The sequence below is a fragment of the Vulpes vulpes genome, chromosome 6 (assembly GCF_048418805.1).
Source record: "Vulpes vulpes isolate BD-2025 chromosome 6, VulVul3, whole genome shotgun sequence".
NCBI classification, from domain to species: domain Eukaryota; kingdom Metazoa; phylum Chordata; class Mammalia; order Carnivora; family Canidae; genus Vulpes; species Vulpes vulpes.
In genome coordinates, this window is record NC_132785.1 from 57,926,093 (window position 1) to 57,940,215 (window position 14,123).

At 45.3% G+C, this 14,123-nt stretch overlaps 1 long non-coding RNA gene and 1 other non-coding gene across 3 annotated transcripts in view; both read right to left on the reverse strand.

Moving 5' to 3' along the window:
* Positions 1 to 841: 841 nt before the first annotated feature.
* LOC112927512 (uncharacterized) overlaps positions 842 to 14,123 on the reverse strand; it is a 29,375-nt gene continuing 16,093 nt past the window's right edge. The window contains exons 3-5 of one of the 2 annotated variants that reach the window (XR_012002055.1): positions 4,186 to 4,260; positions 3,552 to 3,673; positions 842 to 1,824 (exon numbers count right to left, since the gene is read on the reverse strand). This is a non-coding gene — a long non-coding RNA (uncharacterized lncRNA). Of the gene's footprint in view, positions 3,372 to 3,551; positions 3,674 to 4,185; positions 4,261 to 14,123 lie in introns of both variants that reach the window. The other variant, XR_003236553.2, reaches the window with a different exon arrangement.
* Positions 12,452 to 12,559, reverse strand: LOC112927520 (U6 spliceosomal RNA). The gene has a single exon (XR_003236554.1). It is a non-coding gene; the product is annotated as a U6 spliceosomal RNA (small nuclear RNA).

The window sequence follows — 14,123 nt, forward strand, 5'->3', positions numbered from 1 at the left end:
TCTCAGGGGACTTGGTAACTGCTGAATAGTGTCTTTGTCTAAGGTAAGCTGGGCTTATGGGGGGCGGGGGGTCAGTCCTGGTGATCCTTGAAAGCCAGTTGAAGAAGGTGTCCTGACTTCTGCTGGCCTGCGGCTCTTACTGCAGACGGTATCCCCTATTAGGCAGAGATTTCTGTTCCTCCCAACCTCGGCAGCCCCTGTGGATCCCCCTGCCCTACCCGCTCCCCATAGCTTCCAAGGCACCGCGGGAAGTGCATCTCATCACACAGGGCTTGCTTTCACGCCCCTGCAAGGTCAGACAAGCCAAGTCCCTGTGATTGTCCCTCAAGAAAGTGTGACTTCCAAAGGCTAAGCTTCCTGGGGGGACTTAATTATAAGAGGCAGCCCATGTTCCTTTTGGCTTTTCTAAATAAGCTGAGCTCCTTGCTGGTTGAGAAAAACAAGAACATATTGACAGATTGATTTCTTTTCACATGCTGATTTCCATCATAAACAAAAAGTCTGTGCTGTTCAGGAGCAGAGGCAACACGGGGTACAGTTTGCCTTATTTTATCCTCATATTTCCAGGGCACATGTCGCATTCAGAAAAGACACCCACTCGGACCAGGGCTGGAGAGGGGGCTGCGCTCCCACAGTTTTCTCCCATTTCATTATTTTTCCGCATTGACAGCCATTCCTTTTTCTCACCTCTTGACTTTGTTGAATTGACTTAGACTTTTTTTCCCCTTCAATCGTTCATTTTTCACTAGCTTCAGTGCATTTGCAAATTCGGGTTTTGCACATCATTTGTCCAAATGAACTATTCTTCAGGAGAAATAAGCTAAGTTGAGTTGTGCAAAAACAAGAGTTTGGTTCTGGCTGTGTCCACACCCTCTACCCACCCAGGTGTCTTTATGTCCGCAGCTTCATAGCCAATTTTATGCTCACTGCAATGAATTCAAATTGTGCAACAGCGCAAAAACAGTATCTTTGTGTGTTGCTTGGGTTCCAGTGGTTTTGATTATGCAGTAGCCACCAGGCTACACCCGAGCACTCTGTTTACACAGCAGCTGATCCAACTCAAGTTGCTATAAATGAAACTGGATCAGCCCTTCTAGATCAGAAAATGAGAAGATGCCTAATTTTCTGATATTCCCAGGCTTTTTGCTTTATGTGGAAAAAGACCACCTCGGGAAGACATTTGCCCTGCTTAAACCTCTGCACTTTGTCACACCGAAACGGGAATTGGTACCTGGCAACTTGCAGAATGCCTTAGCACTAAGATGTTCCCTTTTTTTTTTTTAAGAGGAAGATTTCACAAAGATATTAAAAAGAATTGTAAAATGTAGCATCTTTTGCTTAATTTTATGTGACCAATAAATCTCTGGAGAAAAATCAATGTATTAGAAACCACACATTTTCTTTATCGCTTCTACATGGAAAAACATCAATTGTGACAAGGGAGTTGAATCATTTGTAGGCATCAGGAAGATTCTGGAAGGTCTTCTTGGTGATTGTGTCCTCCACTGGAATCCTCACTTGACAAGGAGTAGCCAGTAGTGGGACTGCCAGGCCACCCAGGAAAAACACGAAATGGCAAACAGATCTATGGCACTCAGTCAGCCTATAGGCTGGAGTTAAGATTCTCAAAACACAAGATAATAGTTTATTTGCACCCCATGAGGGCCCGGAGCACAGGATTCCAGGTGAGGGTCTGTTCTGAGGTTGGGCTGTCATCTCAGGGAAGAAGGTGCTGGAGTGCAGCAAGTGGGACCCTTGAAATTATCCCCCAAAAGAAGCATCTGGTAAATTTGCCCAAGTTCCTCGAGACAAAACTGTAAGAAGCTAAGAAATTAAACAAATTTAAACATGTAAAAGGCAGTGAAGAAAGGAATGAGTCCCATTTGGAAAGCTGCATGGGAGTTAGGATGCAGGTGGGACACAGGCCCTGACCCATCTGGGACAGGGCGGCAGCAGGGGATCCAGAGGCCACAGAAATGACAATGAGTAGGTGTCAGTGGGGAGAGCCTGGGGGGGGTGGTTATGGGGTCCAGCCCCAGCAGTGAGGGGGCCAGGTTGCCATTCCACAGCACAGGAGTACTCGGGACCAGCCAGACGGGGCCCCGAGGTCAACACTCCCATCTGTGCTGGGCCCTCTCACTGAGTGATGAGCTGACTTACTCCAGAGGGTTCTCCAGAGTGCAGAGTCCCCACTTCTCCCGAAGTGAGGAGCTCAGAGTCTAGCATCATGTCACTAGGATATTAGCAGGAATGTCTTCCCCAGGGTGGAGAATGATAGAAAGAAGTTCCACAGCCTTGAGGAGCAAATATAACATGCTAAATCAGCATGTTGGACCAAAGGGAAAAGCTCCTTTCTCTAGTAAACTTAAAAAAAAAAAAAAAAAAAAAAAAAGCTAGGGAGAGGTGACAAGGATAGGAAGGTAGCATCTCCACTCAGACTTTGTGGACATCTGAAACTGAAGCCCAGAGCAAGACTCTGTCCTCCCTCCACCCTGGCCTCAGTCCTCTTTCCTGTCTCAGCATTTGATGCATGTAGCCAGAGACCCAGCGTGCCCCTTCCTCCAGCCCACCCCTCTCAGTCTGGCACCCTGCCCCTCTCTCCAGGGCCACCCCTCCCCACCTCCCCGGGCCCTCGCTGCTGCTTCCTTCCACTTTCCCCCCCAGGGGCTTCATGCTGGGCCATCCCCCATCTGTAAGCTCTGTGGCCCGCCTGCCCTACTGCCAGCCCCTGCTCCTGCCCCCCTGCCCTGAACCTCTGCAGCCTGCCACCCTGCCAGCTCTCCTCCAAGCCCTCACCTAGCAGGGGTGTGTGTGTGTGTGTGTGTGTGTGTGTGTGTGTGTGTGTGTGTAACTTCCTGCTTCTCAGAGGAGACCACTCACTGATTAGGGCCCATCCTAACGCACCCGGTCTTAAACTGATGTCCTCAAAAAGATCCTATTTCCAAACAAGGCCACTTTCTCAGGTTGCGGATGGACATGAAGTCCTGAGAATCTGTTCCAACAGCACAGCCCCCCAGTGTCAGAGACATATCCAAACCTTCCTCACTGGGCCTCCCAGTCCCCACCACCCCCACTGCCCGCCTTGTGCACCTGCAGCACCCTTCCCTGGGGCACTGGCTCCTCTCAAGACTCAGCTTTTGACTGAAATGGCCCTTCTTCAGAGAAGACCTCCGTCACTTATCTAAGTGGGTTCTTCTGTTTTTTAATTGATATTGACTTCATATTTCCAACTTTTTCCAACTGGAATGTAGTCTCCCTGGAGGTAGAGAGGGGTCTGTCTCCTCCATCAGCGGGGCTCTGGGCCAGAGGGGAGGGGATTCCTGGAGGGTGATGTGACCCACTAACATGCCTGTCTCCCGTGCGGCCCATTCCTGTGAAAGAGAGGGGAAGCCACCCTGTCATTGCAGCCAGGCCCAGCCTCAGCATTCCATAGGCCTCCCTCTGCATCAGTAACCCTTGAACTTGCTTCACTGACACCCCTTCCAGAGCCTTCTCACACATTTCTTTCTTAATCCCTTCCAGTAAAAGTTACTGTCACAGACACACTGTACCTGCCTGTCCTGCGGCCATTTGAAGGCCAACAGACTGCTGTCACATCTGCGGGCATGGGGCCTGCTGAGGATCCCTGTCCGCCTCCTGAATGGGTTTCTGTAAAGTCTGTGACTTCTCCGCCCTGTTTGCAAAAAGAGGTACGGCGACAGCTGCTTTAGCTTTTGCAATCCTTCTTGCTATTTCTTAACACACCTGCAGACTCTGTGAGATCCGTGTGGATGGCCCTGTGGGTACAAACGTCAGCAGCTTCCCACAGAGGACTGAAGCGTTTTGAAACATGATGCTGGCCGATCACGTCTCCCTTTGACGTCGTTGGGGACAGAGAAAAGGAGGCAACAGGGAAGCAAATGTGATGTTGAATGGGTGCCAGGTGACAAGCACCGTCAGGCTTCTGCATCGCAGGTGGGAAAGGAAAAAGGCATCATCCATGGCGTTGGGGGAGGAGTATTTAAATATGTTGGGGGTTGTGAGTAGTAAAGAAAATACATACTGTCTCCCATCACAAACAGAAGGCCTGGAGCGCCTCCACAGGCTCCTTGTGAGGAGGGGCCTGGCCTTGGGTGGAGGAAGCAGCCCCCCCCCACCGCCCCCGGCGGGCTCCCGGAGGACCCCGGGCGGCCAGGCGCAGCCTACCTTAGGTCTGGGCCTCCCGAGTCCGGGTTTGGCACCAGCGCGTGGGAGCGGGCCAGGTGCCAGTCCAGCAGATGGCTGTAACGACAAGCATATGTCCAGTAACAGGTACACCACCGCCTCTGAGCGTTAATCAGAGCCGCCGCCTCTCGCGGGGGGCACACACGGCCCTCGGAGCGGAGCTCCCGCTGCGCGCCTCTGGCGCCCTGCGGGGCTGGGGGAAGGCTCAGCCTGCGCCCCGCAAGCTGCCCTTCCCAGCGCGCCCCGGAGCAGGTGCACACACACCCCCGCAGGTGCACATGCCCAGAGCTGGAGCAGTCGGGCTCCGGCACCCCCGCTGCTCCCCTGGGGTTGGACCCCCTCAGACTCTCCGCCTCCGGGCAGGGGGCCTCTGGAGGTGCGCAGGGGCCGCACCCCACCCTGGCAGGCTCCACGCCGTCGTCCTTCCCTGGGCGGTCTTGCGTGAGGGCGCAGCCGGTGCACATGCCACATTGGCTTCTCACTGGGAACCCACTCCTCTGGTTGTATTTACTCCCCACGAAGATGAGCAGATCTCGTGGCACAGGACTCTTACGAGGTTGGGCTTTCCTTCCTTCGGGGACTGGCGCAAACCCAGCCTGCAGGGCAACCCCATCTTGGTGCTCGGTCAGAAGAAAGGGGATACAAAGAACCCTCGCATGGCAGCACCTGGGCGGGAATTGGAAGCTACGCTCTGCCTCCAGAGGCCCTGCCTTCAGCAACATCTGCTTTGTCTCTCTGTTTAGCATGGTGTTCGGGGAAGCCCCTCAACAGTGCTGCTGAACCAGGGAATAGAGGAAGGAAGTGCTCAAAACCACCCTGTGTTATCCTTCTAGAGCTAAGGACCTGAGGATTTCTAACTTTGTTTTACAAAAAATAGAAGTGGGAACATGGGGTAAGACTGAGGGCTAGGAATTAAGATACATACTTAATGGATTCTCACAGCCCCTGTGTGAGGGAGGTAAGCACACATTATACCTCATTAATATGAAATAAACAGTGACCTTTGGAGTTTTATACATTCATTTACTCAACAGTATGCTCAAGAGCAGGGAATGTAGGAACCAACCAGCCAGGCAAGGTTTATCTGAGCAACCAGGTCTTCAGTAGAGCAGGGATGAGGTTGGAGGTGCAGGTGGAGGCCTGGAAGGGCCTTGTTTCCACCCTGGGGGTGAGGATTATCTTCAGCTTAGAACCTTGGACCACATCCTGAGGAAACAGGGAAGGTCTGTGGAGCTCCCCATAACATGAATGTCAAGATCATAGGACTTGGATAATGTCTCAAATATTATCAGCATGTATTAAATGTAAACCCATAAATTTCGTTTCCCCAAAGGCCATTTCTGTAGCAAGAGTCAGCCAACGTTTTCAAATAGGTCCAAATAGTAAATATTTCCAGTTTTGCAGGCCATACAGTCTCTTTCTCAACTACCCATTTGACTTTTATAGCATGAAAGCGGCTGTAAATGGTGTAGATACAAATGGTTGTAGCCCTGTTCTAATAAAACTTTATTTGCAAAAGCAGGTGGCTGGCCATATCAGACCCACATACCAAAGTTTGTTCACTCTTGGTTTATAGCACTGAAACAAAACTGTTGAGGTCAACAGAGGGTTCATGCATGAAATAGGACACTCAGAAGAACTTATAGAGTATATATGACATAAGTGTTTCAAAATGTAAGTTCTACAGTAGAATATTAAACCAATAGGCTTTTGTTCTGAGGTGCACAGAATCTTTGAATCTCTTAAAAAGTGTAAGTAGAATTTTGTGGCACTACTTTTCTAGCGACCCAGTCCACACTTGCCAGGACATACCCAAAGTGTTAAAAAATATAATAATAAGGAATAAAAACCATGGGTTTAGAAGAAAACATCAATCTTAAAATGGACAATTTCCAATTTCCTTTCTACTAATGATGGTGCCAGTCACCACCACCACTGTCAAACACTCATCACAATGAGCATGGCTTGAACTATTAGCGATGCCATTTTCTAATCTTTCCCAAATCACATTCCTGAACCCAAAAGACTTCATGGATGAATCAGTGGAAGGGGAAAGCCGACAATCTCTAGTCACAAAGCAAAGCCCCTGGTTCCTCCTTCCATAATAGCTCTGCCCATAAACCACACTTCCCTCTGGGTCTCATGAAATCCAGGGGTATTCCCAGGAGGATTAGTTCCCTTCAGACAGGTCAAGCAGGAAATAAGGCCAGATTACTCAGAGGTAGGGGAATGTTCTTACAAATTCCTTTTTACTATTTGTTTCTTACTGAACATGCCAAAAACTACACCTTATAACTTTGGCAAATTCATTTTCCTCAGTCATGTCGGAGAGTCTCTAATCCCCAAACTGTGGTTTCTATAGGTGAGAACTGGGACATTAAAATCTTATAGAATCAATTTTGAAAAACCAAAAAACCAACATTGGGCACATGATTATGCCCAAAAGGAAAAACAAAACAAAATCACAGTCCAGCTGAATATCAAGCAGTCTCGAATAGAGAGAAGACTTAAAGACTACAAGTAAAGATTCTCAAGGAATTTATATATAAAATCTTAATTAAAAGCCATGTGTATTTTGTTTTGTCACAAAAATAGAGATAGAGTTGAAGAATCCATGTCTCAGAATCTTGTAAAATTTTAAAAGAGTAACCAACACAATATTAGGAAGAAAAGTTGGAGGATGGATGCCAACTTTGAGACTTGCCACAGAGCTGCAGTAATCAAAAGTGTGGTACTGGTGAGAGAATAGACAAATAGGTCCATGGAACAGGATAGAGAGCCCAGAAAGAGACCCACACGCAAATAGCCAAATGATCCTTGACAAAGGACAAAGGCAAGTCAATGAATATAGGGTCATCTTTTCAAAAAATAGTACTGAAACAACTGGACATCCACAGTTAAAGGGAAAAAAAAGTGAATCTAGACACTTACTTTATACCCTTCACAAAAATTAACTCACAAAAGACCACAGAACTAAATGTAAAAAGGAAAACTATAAAGCTCCCAGAAAATGACATAGAGGTAACTCCAGATGATTCGGATTTGGTGATGACTATTTACAGAAAAAAGCACGATCTGTGAAAGAAATAATGGGCAAGCTGGTCTTCATTAAAGTTAAATTTTTCTACTATGCAAAAGATGCTGTCAAGAGGATAAGACAAGCCACAGCAAATTGTGAGAAAATATTTGCAAATGACACATCTGACCAAGGACTGTTACCCAAAATATATAAAGAACTCTGAAAAGTCAATAAGAAAATGAACAACCCAACTTAAAAAATGGACAAAAGATCTGAACAGACGCCTTACCAAAGAAGATACACAGGTGGCAAATAGACATATGAGAAGACATTCAACATTGTACATCATTAAGGAATTGTGAGTTAAAGCAATGAGAAACCACTGCACACCTATTAGAATGGCCCAAACCCAAAACCCCAAACTGATAACACCCAACGCTGGTGTGGATGTAGAGCAACAGGAAATCTTATTCACTGCTGATGGGAATGCAAAATGGCGCAACCACTTTGGAAGACAATTTGATAGTTTCTTATAAACTAAACATACTGTTCCCGCATGACCTAGCAATCATACTCCTTGCTATTTATCCAAATGAGATGAAAACTTATGTCCACACAAAAACCTACACACAGAAGCTTACAGCAGCTTTATTCATAGTTGCCCAAACTGGAAGCAACCAAGATGTCCTTCAGTAGGTGAGTGGATAAATAAACTGGTGCATCCAGACAATGGACTATTATTCACTTCCAAACAAAGCAAAACAAAACAAAACAAACAAATAAAAACCAAGTGCTCTATGTCTCAAAGACCAGGAGGAAACTTAAATGCTTATTACTTAACAAAAGAAGCCAATCTGAAAAGGCTACACCATGTATGATTTCAACCTATGACATTTTGGAAAAAGGGAAAGCTATACTAATGGTAAAGAGATGAATGGTTGCCAGGGGTTGGGGAGTCAGCAGAGGGGTGAATAGGTGGAACATGAAGGATTTGTAGAGCAGTGGAACTATCCTGCCTATACATTTGTCTAAACCTATAGACTGTACAGCACCAAGAGTGTCTTCTCATTTAAGGTATGGACTTTGGGTGATAACAATGTGGGAGTGCAGCTTCATCAACTATAACAAGTTGATCATTCTGGTGGAGGTATTAGTCAAGATTCCCCAGAGAAACAAGACCAACAGACCAATAGAATGTGTGTATATTTATTGTAAGGAATGGGCACAGGTGATTATGGAAGTTGACAAATCCCAGGATTCACAGTCTACGAGCTAGAGACTCAAGGGAGAAAACAGCATAAATTCCAGTCCAAAGGGTGGCAGACTTGACACCCAGGAAAAGCCAATCTCCCTGTTGAAAAGCATCCAAGCAGGAGGAATTCTTTCCAACTTGGGGGAGGGTCAGCCTTCCTTCTAGGCAAGCCTTAGGCCCACACACACATTATGGAGGGCAATCTACTTTACTCAGTTTACTGATTGTTAATCTCATCCTAAAACACCCTGACATTGCGGTAATATGTGCATCTGTGAGGGCAGGACATATATGGGAACCCTTTGTGCCTTCTGCTCAATTTTTCTGTTAACCTAAAACTAAGCTAAAAAAGTAAATCTGTATTAAAAAAAAAAAAAAAGATTAACAACTCCGAATGAACAGCACCCTTTTCAAAACAGTAACCTCTGACTGTAACTGTATGAAAGTTGAATGAATCTTACAAAAACAAATTTCACATAAATGGAATTGAGTAACCAGATTTACCAAACAATTGTTCAAAAGTGGCCCCCAGAGCAGGTATGAACTCACACCCCAAACACGTGATAATAATCCTAAATTGGCCATTTAAATGTCTATAATGATTATTCTGTTAGTATTGTGGATGAGGATTTCTGGGTATAGATAAAAGTAATCAGGGAAATCTTCAGGTAAGACCTTTCTGCCACCCCCAGTGTAGACAATACAAGACCCCATTTAGAAGCCCACATTCAGCACATAGCCCATTTGCACCAGGGCATACGAAGGCCCTAAAAGCTTTGGTAAAAATGAGAGAACATAGATTTTAGTGACTATGGCACCAGATTTGATGGATCGTTAGCTCCATAAAATCAGAGGTTGGCAAACTATTGCTTAAGCTTCAAATATGCCCCACCACATGTTTCTGCAAATAAAGTATTATTGGAACAGTATTATTGCCTATTTGTTTACTTATTGTCAGTTGCTGCTTTTGTACTCCAGTGGCAATTATAACATCCAGCATCTGGACACAAATCCTATAGGATGTAGTGTCTGCCCCTTTGTAGAATAATCCTGCTGATGCCTGATAAAGTTCATCAATTGTCATTTTTTTTACAGGGTAATTTGTCCTCCTTTAATTTTATAAGAAAAAAAAGATACCACCTGTTCTAAAGGCGACACGTTATCCTGCATTGGATCCTGGACAGAAAAGGAATAGTAATTGAAAACTAAGTGAAATCTGAATGAAGTCTGTGTAGTTGGGTTAAAAGTAATACAGTCACATTAATTTCAAGCTCTTCACAGGTGTATCGTGGTCACATAGGATGCTACATAGGATGCTAATATTGGGGGCTTCTCTGTACTATCCAGGTAAATATCCTGAAATTTTAAAATTACTCCAAAAATGTTTTTAAAAAGTTTATTTCAAGAAAAAGAGAAACTCTCAGCAAATAGATACTCAAAATATGCATTCAGAATGTAAAATTAAGTCTGTCTCCAATCGTAGCAGCGATGTGGCTATGAGTCATCCATTCATTTATTCAACAAACATTTAAGAACTTGTAACAGCAACCAAAAAAACTCTTTTACATAAATACAGATAAACATCAGTATGCTTTTCAAATTTGAGTAATTTTATCCAACTGAATGTTGGAACCTGTTAAAATGTTTCTGACGCAGGTAATGCTATCAAAAGTAAAGGCAGAAGGGATGGAAGATTCTTCCAAGGGCATTGTAGACAGGTGAGTGGAGCTCCAGATATGGAGGTAATTCAGAGGCCGAGCAAATAAAAAGCTTTCATTTTTAATCTTCCCAGAGGAAGGTTTAAAAAAAAAGAAAAAGAAGAAGTACGAAATGAATACTTCCTTAAAGTATTTATGAGAAGAGAAGTTAAAAAACATCTTTGCACATCTGCTCCTTTTGCACGGGTTTAGGTTTCCTCCCTTGGACGCCTTCCAGACCCGAGCACCAGGAAGGCATTAACCTAGAGTCAATCCAAATTACTGAGGCTCGGGGACCAGTCTGAGTTTAGGCTGCTTTGTGACAGCACATCAGAGAGAACTTATTTATACCCCAGACAGATCGTGCTACGTTCAAACGGTGTTCTGGATGCCTGGAAGCCAGATACTTCAAAAGGCAAGAGTAGAAAAGAGAAATATGCTCTGGGGCCACATGCGCACTGGCGCTCCCAGTGGCCCTCAAGCTGGTCAGACCGAGGCCACGACACCCCAAAAGAGCGGCAAGCATGCTTGCCTTGGGAGATTCTGTAAGTCCTAGGATTTTATTTTTATTCTATCAATTGCACAAAGAAGGATGGCCCTCCTTGCCTTTTCTTCCTAAGGACATGCCCATGCGCGTGGTTTGAGCTTGTCGGGCCATGGCAGGTCCCCCGCCTACCCTAAGGGGTTGAGCCTTCTAAGGGCCAACAGTTAGGAAGAGCCTACTACTGCACCCCACTTCTCAGAGACTGAGGCCGTGTGGTAAGCTCTGCAGTGACCATATATGTCCACTCCCTCCTTTCTTGGTCTCAGTTTCAGCCTCCCCACCCCCAGATTGAAGGAGTTGGAATAAAAAAACTGGGTATCCCTGGGTGGCTCAGCGGTTTAGCGCCTGCCTTTGGCCCAGGGTGTGATCCTGGAGTCCCGGGATCAAGTCCCACATCCGGCTCCCTGCATGGAGCCTGCTTCTCCCTCTGCCTGTGTGTCTGCCTCTCTCTCTCTCTCTCATGAATAAATAAATAAATAAAATTTAAAAATAAAAATAAAAAATAAAAACACTGAACACCCCTTGGGCCTTGAGATCTTAGGTACTGTGGGGGGGGGGGCGGTTCAGTGACTTCTGGCATGTAGGTTCTCCCTGTGACCCTGCTGGGGACCTGTCTTCCAGCAAAGGTTCCTGCTCTGGTGCTGGGGCGTGGAGATTCTGGTATTCCGCGTGGGGCACCCTTCAGAACATAGCCCACGGGAGCCTCTGTTCTGCTAGCCTCTGCGATTCAACACAGGCCACTGGGGGGCTCTCAGGAAGGACAGGTGAGGTGGGGCGGGGTGTGTTCTTTGGTTTCTACTTCTTGTCTTTCAGTGAGAGTCATGGTTTTCCTTCCATGCTGGAAATGAACTGTTTCTTTATCACCAAAGACCTGGGTTAGAAGTCCCAGCACCAGAACTAATCCAGAAATTTGGACTGAGATGGATGTGGGGTGCATTCAGCCAACTGACCCATCTCAGAGCAACAAGATGACCTCAGATGACCTGACGTCAGGAGCAACCACTGGCCATTTGAAAATGTGGGCTGAGAAATGCTTGGTAACTGACCAGTTACAAGCAAAACTCACCTGAGATTTGGTAATGGAGCTACATCTAAAATCAAAATGGGGGCACCTGGGTGGCTCAGTGGTTGAGCATCTGCCTTTGGCTCAGGTCATGATCCCAGAGTCCCGGTATTGAGTCCCATGTCAGGCTCTCTGCAAGGAGCCTGCTTCTCCCTCTGCCTGTGTCTCTGCCTCTCTCTCTGTGTCTCTTATGAATTAATAAAATCTTTAAAAAATGAAATAAAACAAAAATAAAATAAAAATGGTTCATCCTCACATTAGAAAGACAAAACGAACCATTTTTTCTATTAAATTATAAGTATATGCATCTGTTTTTTCTGTGGTTCTTATTCAATCTACTTTTCTGGGTCTGTGATGGTAATACTATATATAATTTACAGAAGTGCTTTTCCTGTTCAAGAGTATATTTTGCCTTACATGACCACATTGTGATTTTTTTATATAAATATCTTAAGAACCTAATAAAATTAACCATACTGCCATTTCATGAAATGCGAATATCTGCTCAAATTATACTCTGTGCTTTCATATTTTTCTACTTAGGTACATGTTTACCAGTGCCATAGCCAATGGCTTGTCTTTAAGCACACACTTCTGTTTAGAAAGTTGGGGTATTTATATATTCTTGCCTTTGAAAATTTTATAGTTTAATTCATTAATTAATAGTTTTCCCTTTTTTATGGAATGCTTCACAAATTTGCATGTCATCCTTGTACCGGGGCCATGCTAATCCTCTCTGTTATCTTTCTAATTTTAGCATACGTGCCGCTGAAGGAAGCACTAATTAATACATTTTGAAGTTTTACGCTTTGTCTTAAGCTAGTTGTCATAATCTTATAATAATGTCAGAAGTCAGACTCTTCTTATATCTGATATTTCCAATCATGTAAACTTATGTTTTTGTTTTGTTTTTGTTTTTTTTAAGATTTTATTCATTTATTCATGAGAGACACAGAGAGAGGGAGAGAGAAGCAGAGACAACCGTCAGAGGGAGAAGCAGGCTACATGCAGGGAGCCCGACGTGGGACTTGATCCTGGCACTCCAGGATCACGCCCTGGGCTGAAGGCAGCACTAACCCGCTGAGCCACCCTGGCTGCCCCAAACTTACGTTTTAAAAATGTATAAATGCACATGTATAAATGATAATTTTACACAATTGTACCTAATATATCTGGTTGAGCAAACAACCAGAAAACTTTGCAAGTATTATCTTGAAGCTAATGAGAAGAATGGATGTACTCGAGTCACATTTTACATATGTACACAACCCTGTTTCTCTGCATGCATCTGGGTAGATACATAATGATGTACTGCCCACGATTTTCTGAGCATGAGGAGTGAAAACCACAACTCAGTTGTGTATTAGAACCGGCAGGAGTTCTTCCCGTCGAAGGAAGCGATCTGATGATAGCAATGTTGTAATACAGTCTGTGGTGAGTTCTTTTAAGACATGATGTTCTGTTCTTGTCACAATCTAAGAAAATAATTTGTGAAAGAAAATGCAAAGAAATGAACATATATGGCTTGCAAATGTCAAGGGAGAATAAGGACGTACCTTCTTAAAGACATGCTGCCTGAGTGTTAGAGGGACCCCAGGACTCCGTGTGCACGTGCGCATGCGCCCACGTGCCTGTGGGTAAGTGTGTGTGTGGGGGGGGGTGCGTGCATGCATGGATTTCTACATTCATAGAAGATGAGCCAGAAAGTGCCCATTGATCTGAATTGAACTGGCTTGAACTTGTACACACTGGAATTGCATGAAAGGCGTCCCCAGAGATTTTGGAGGAAATGAACCAAAACCCCTGTTTCCAGTTAGGGTGGAATTAACTCTATAATTGAGTCTGGCACAGTGACTCTGCGAGCTAGGAATTTTGATAGATGGTGTTTGTGAGCTAAGCCAGGCTGGAGTTTCAACATAAATGACATGCTTGTTTCCAATTTCAGAAGAGTTAAATTCTAGAGCAAGGATGTCTTCATTTCTCTTTCTCCTTCTCTTCCTCCTGAATTTAGAAATAACTTGCAATAGAACAACAAGCAGGGATTTCTCAATGGATTCTCCCAAAGCAGTGACAGCTAACAGGAGGAAAGCCTGCCTCTCGAGGAGAGAGGGTGGGAACAAACCCAGAGTGACCCTGCAGCAGCCTACTTGGGGGTCATGCGAGCATCCCAACTCAGCCACATGGGCCTTCCAAGCAGCCCCTTCGAGGGGCCACTAGCCCATTTCCCCCTGGTTGCAGACAGGGAACCCCTTGATCCCAGGTCACCCCACGGGCAGGCAAGAACATGAGCATCAGAGGTGCCATAGGCAGTCAGCAGGCTCTGGGGACCCAGTTCGGTTCTGGGG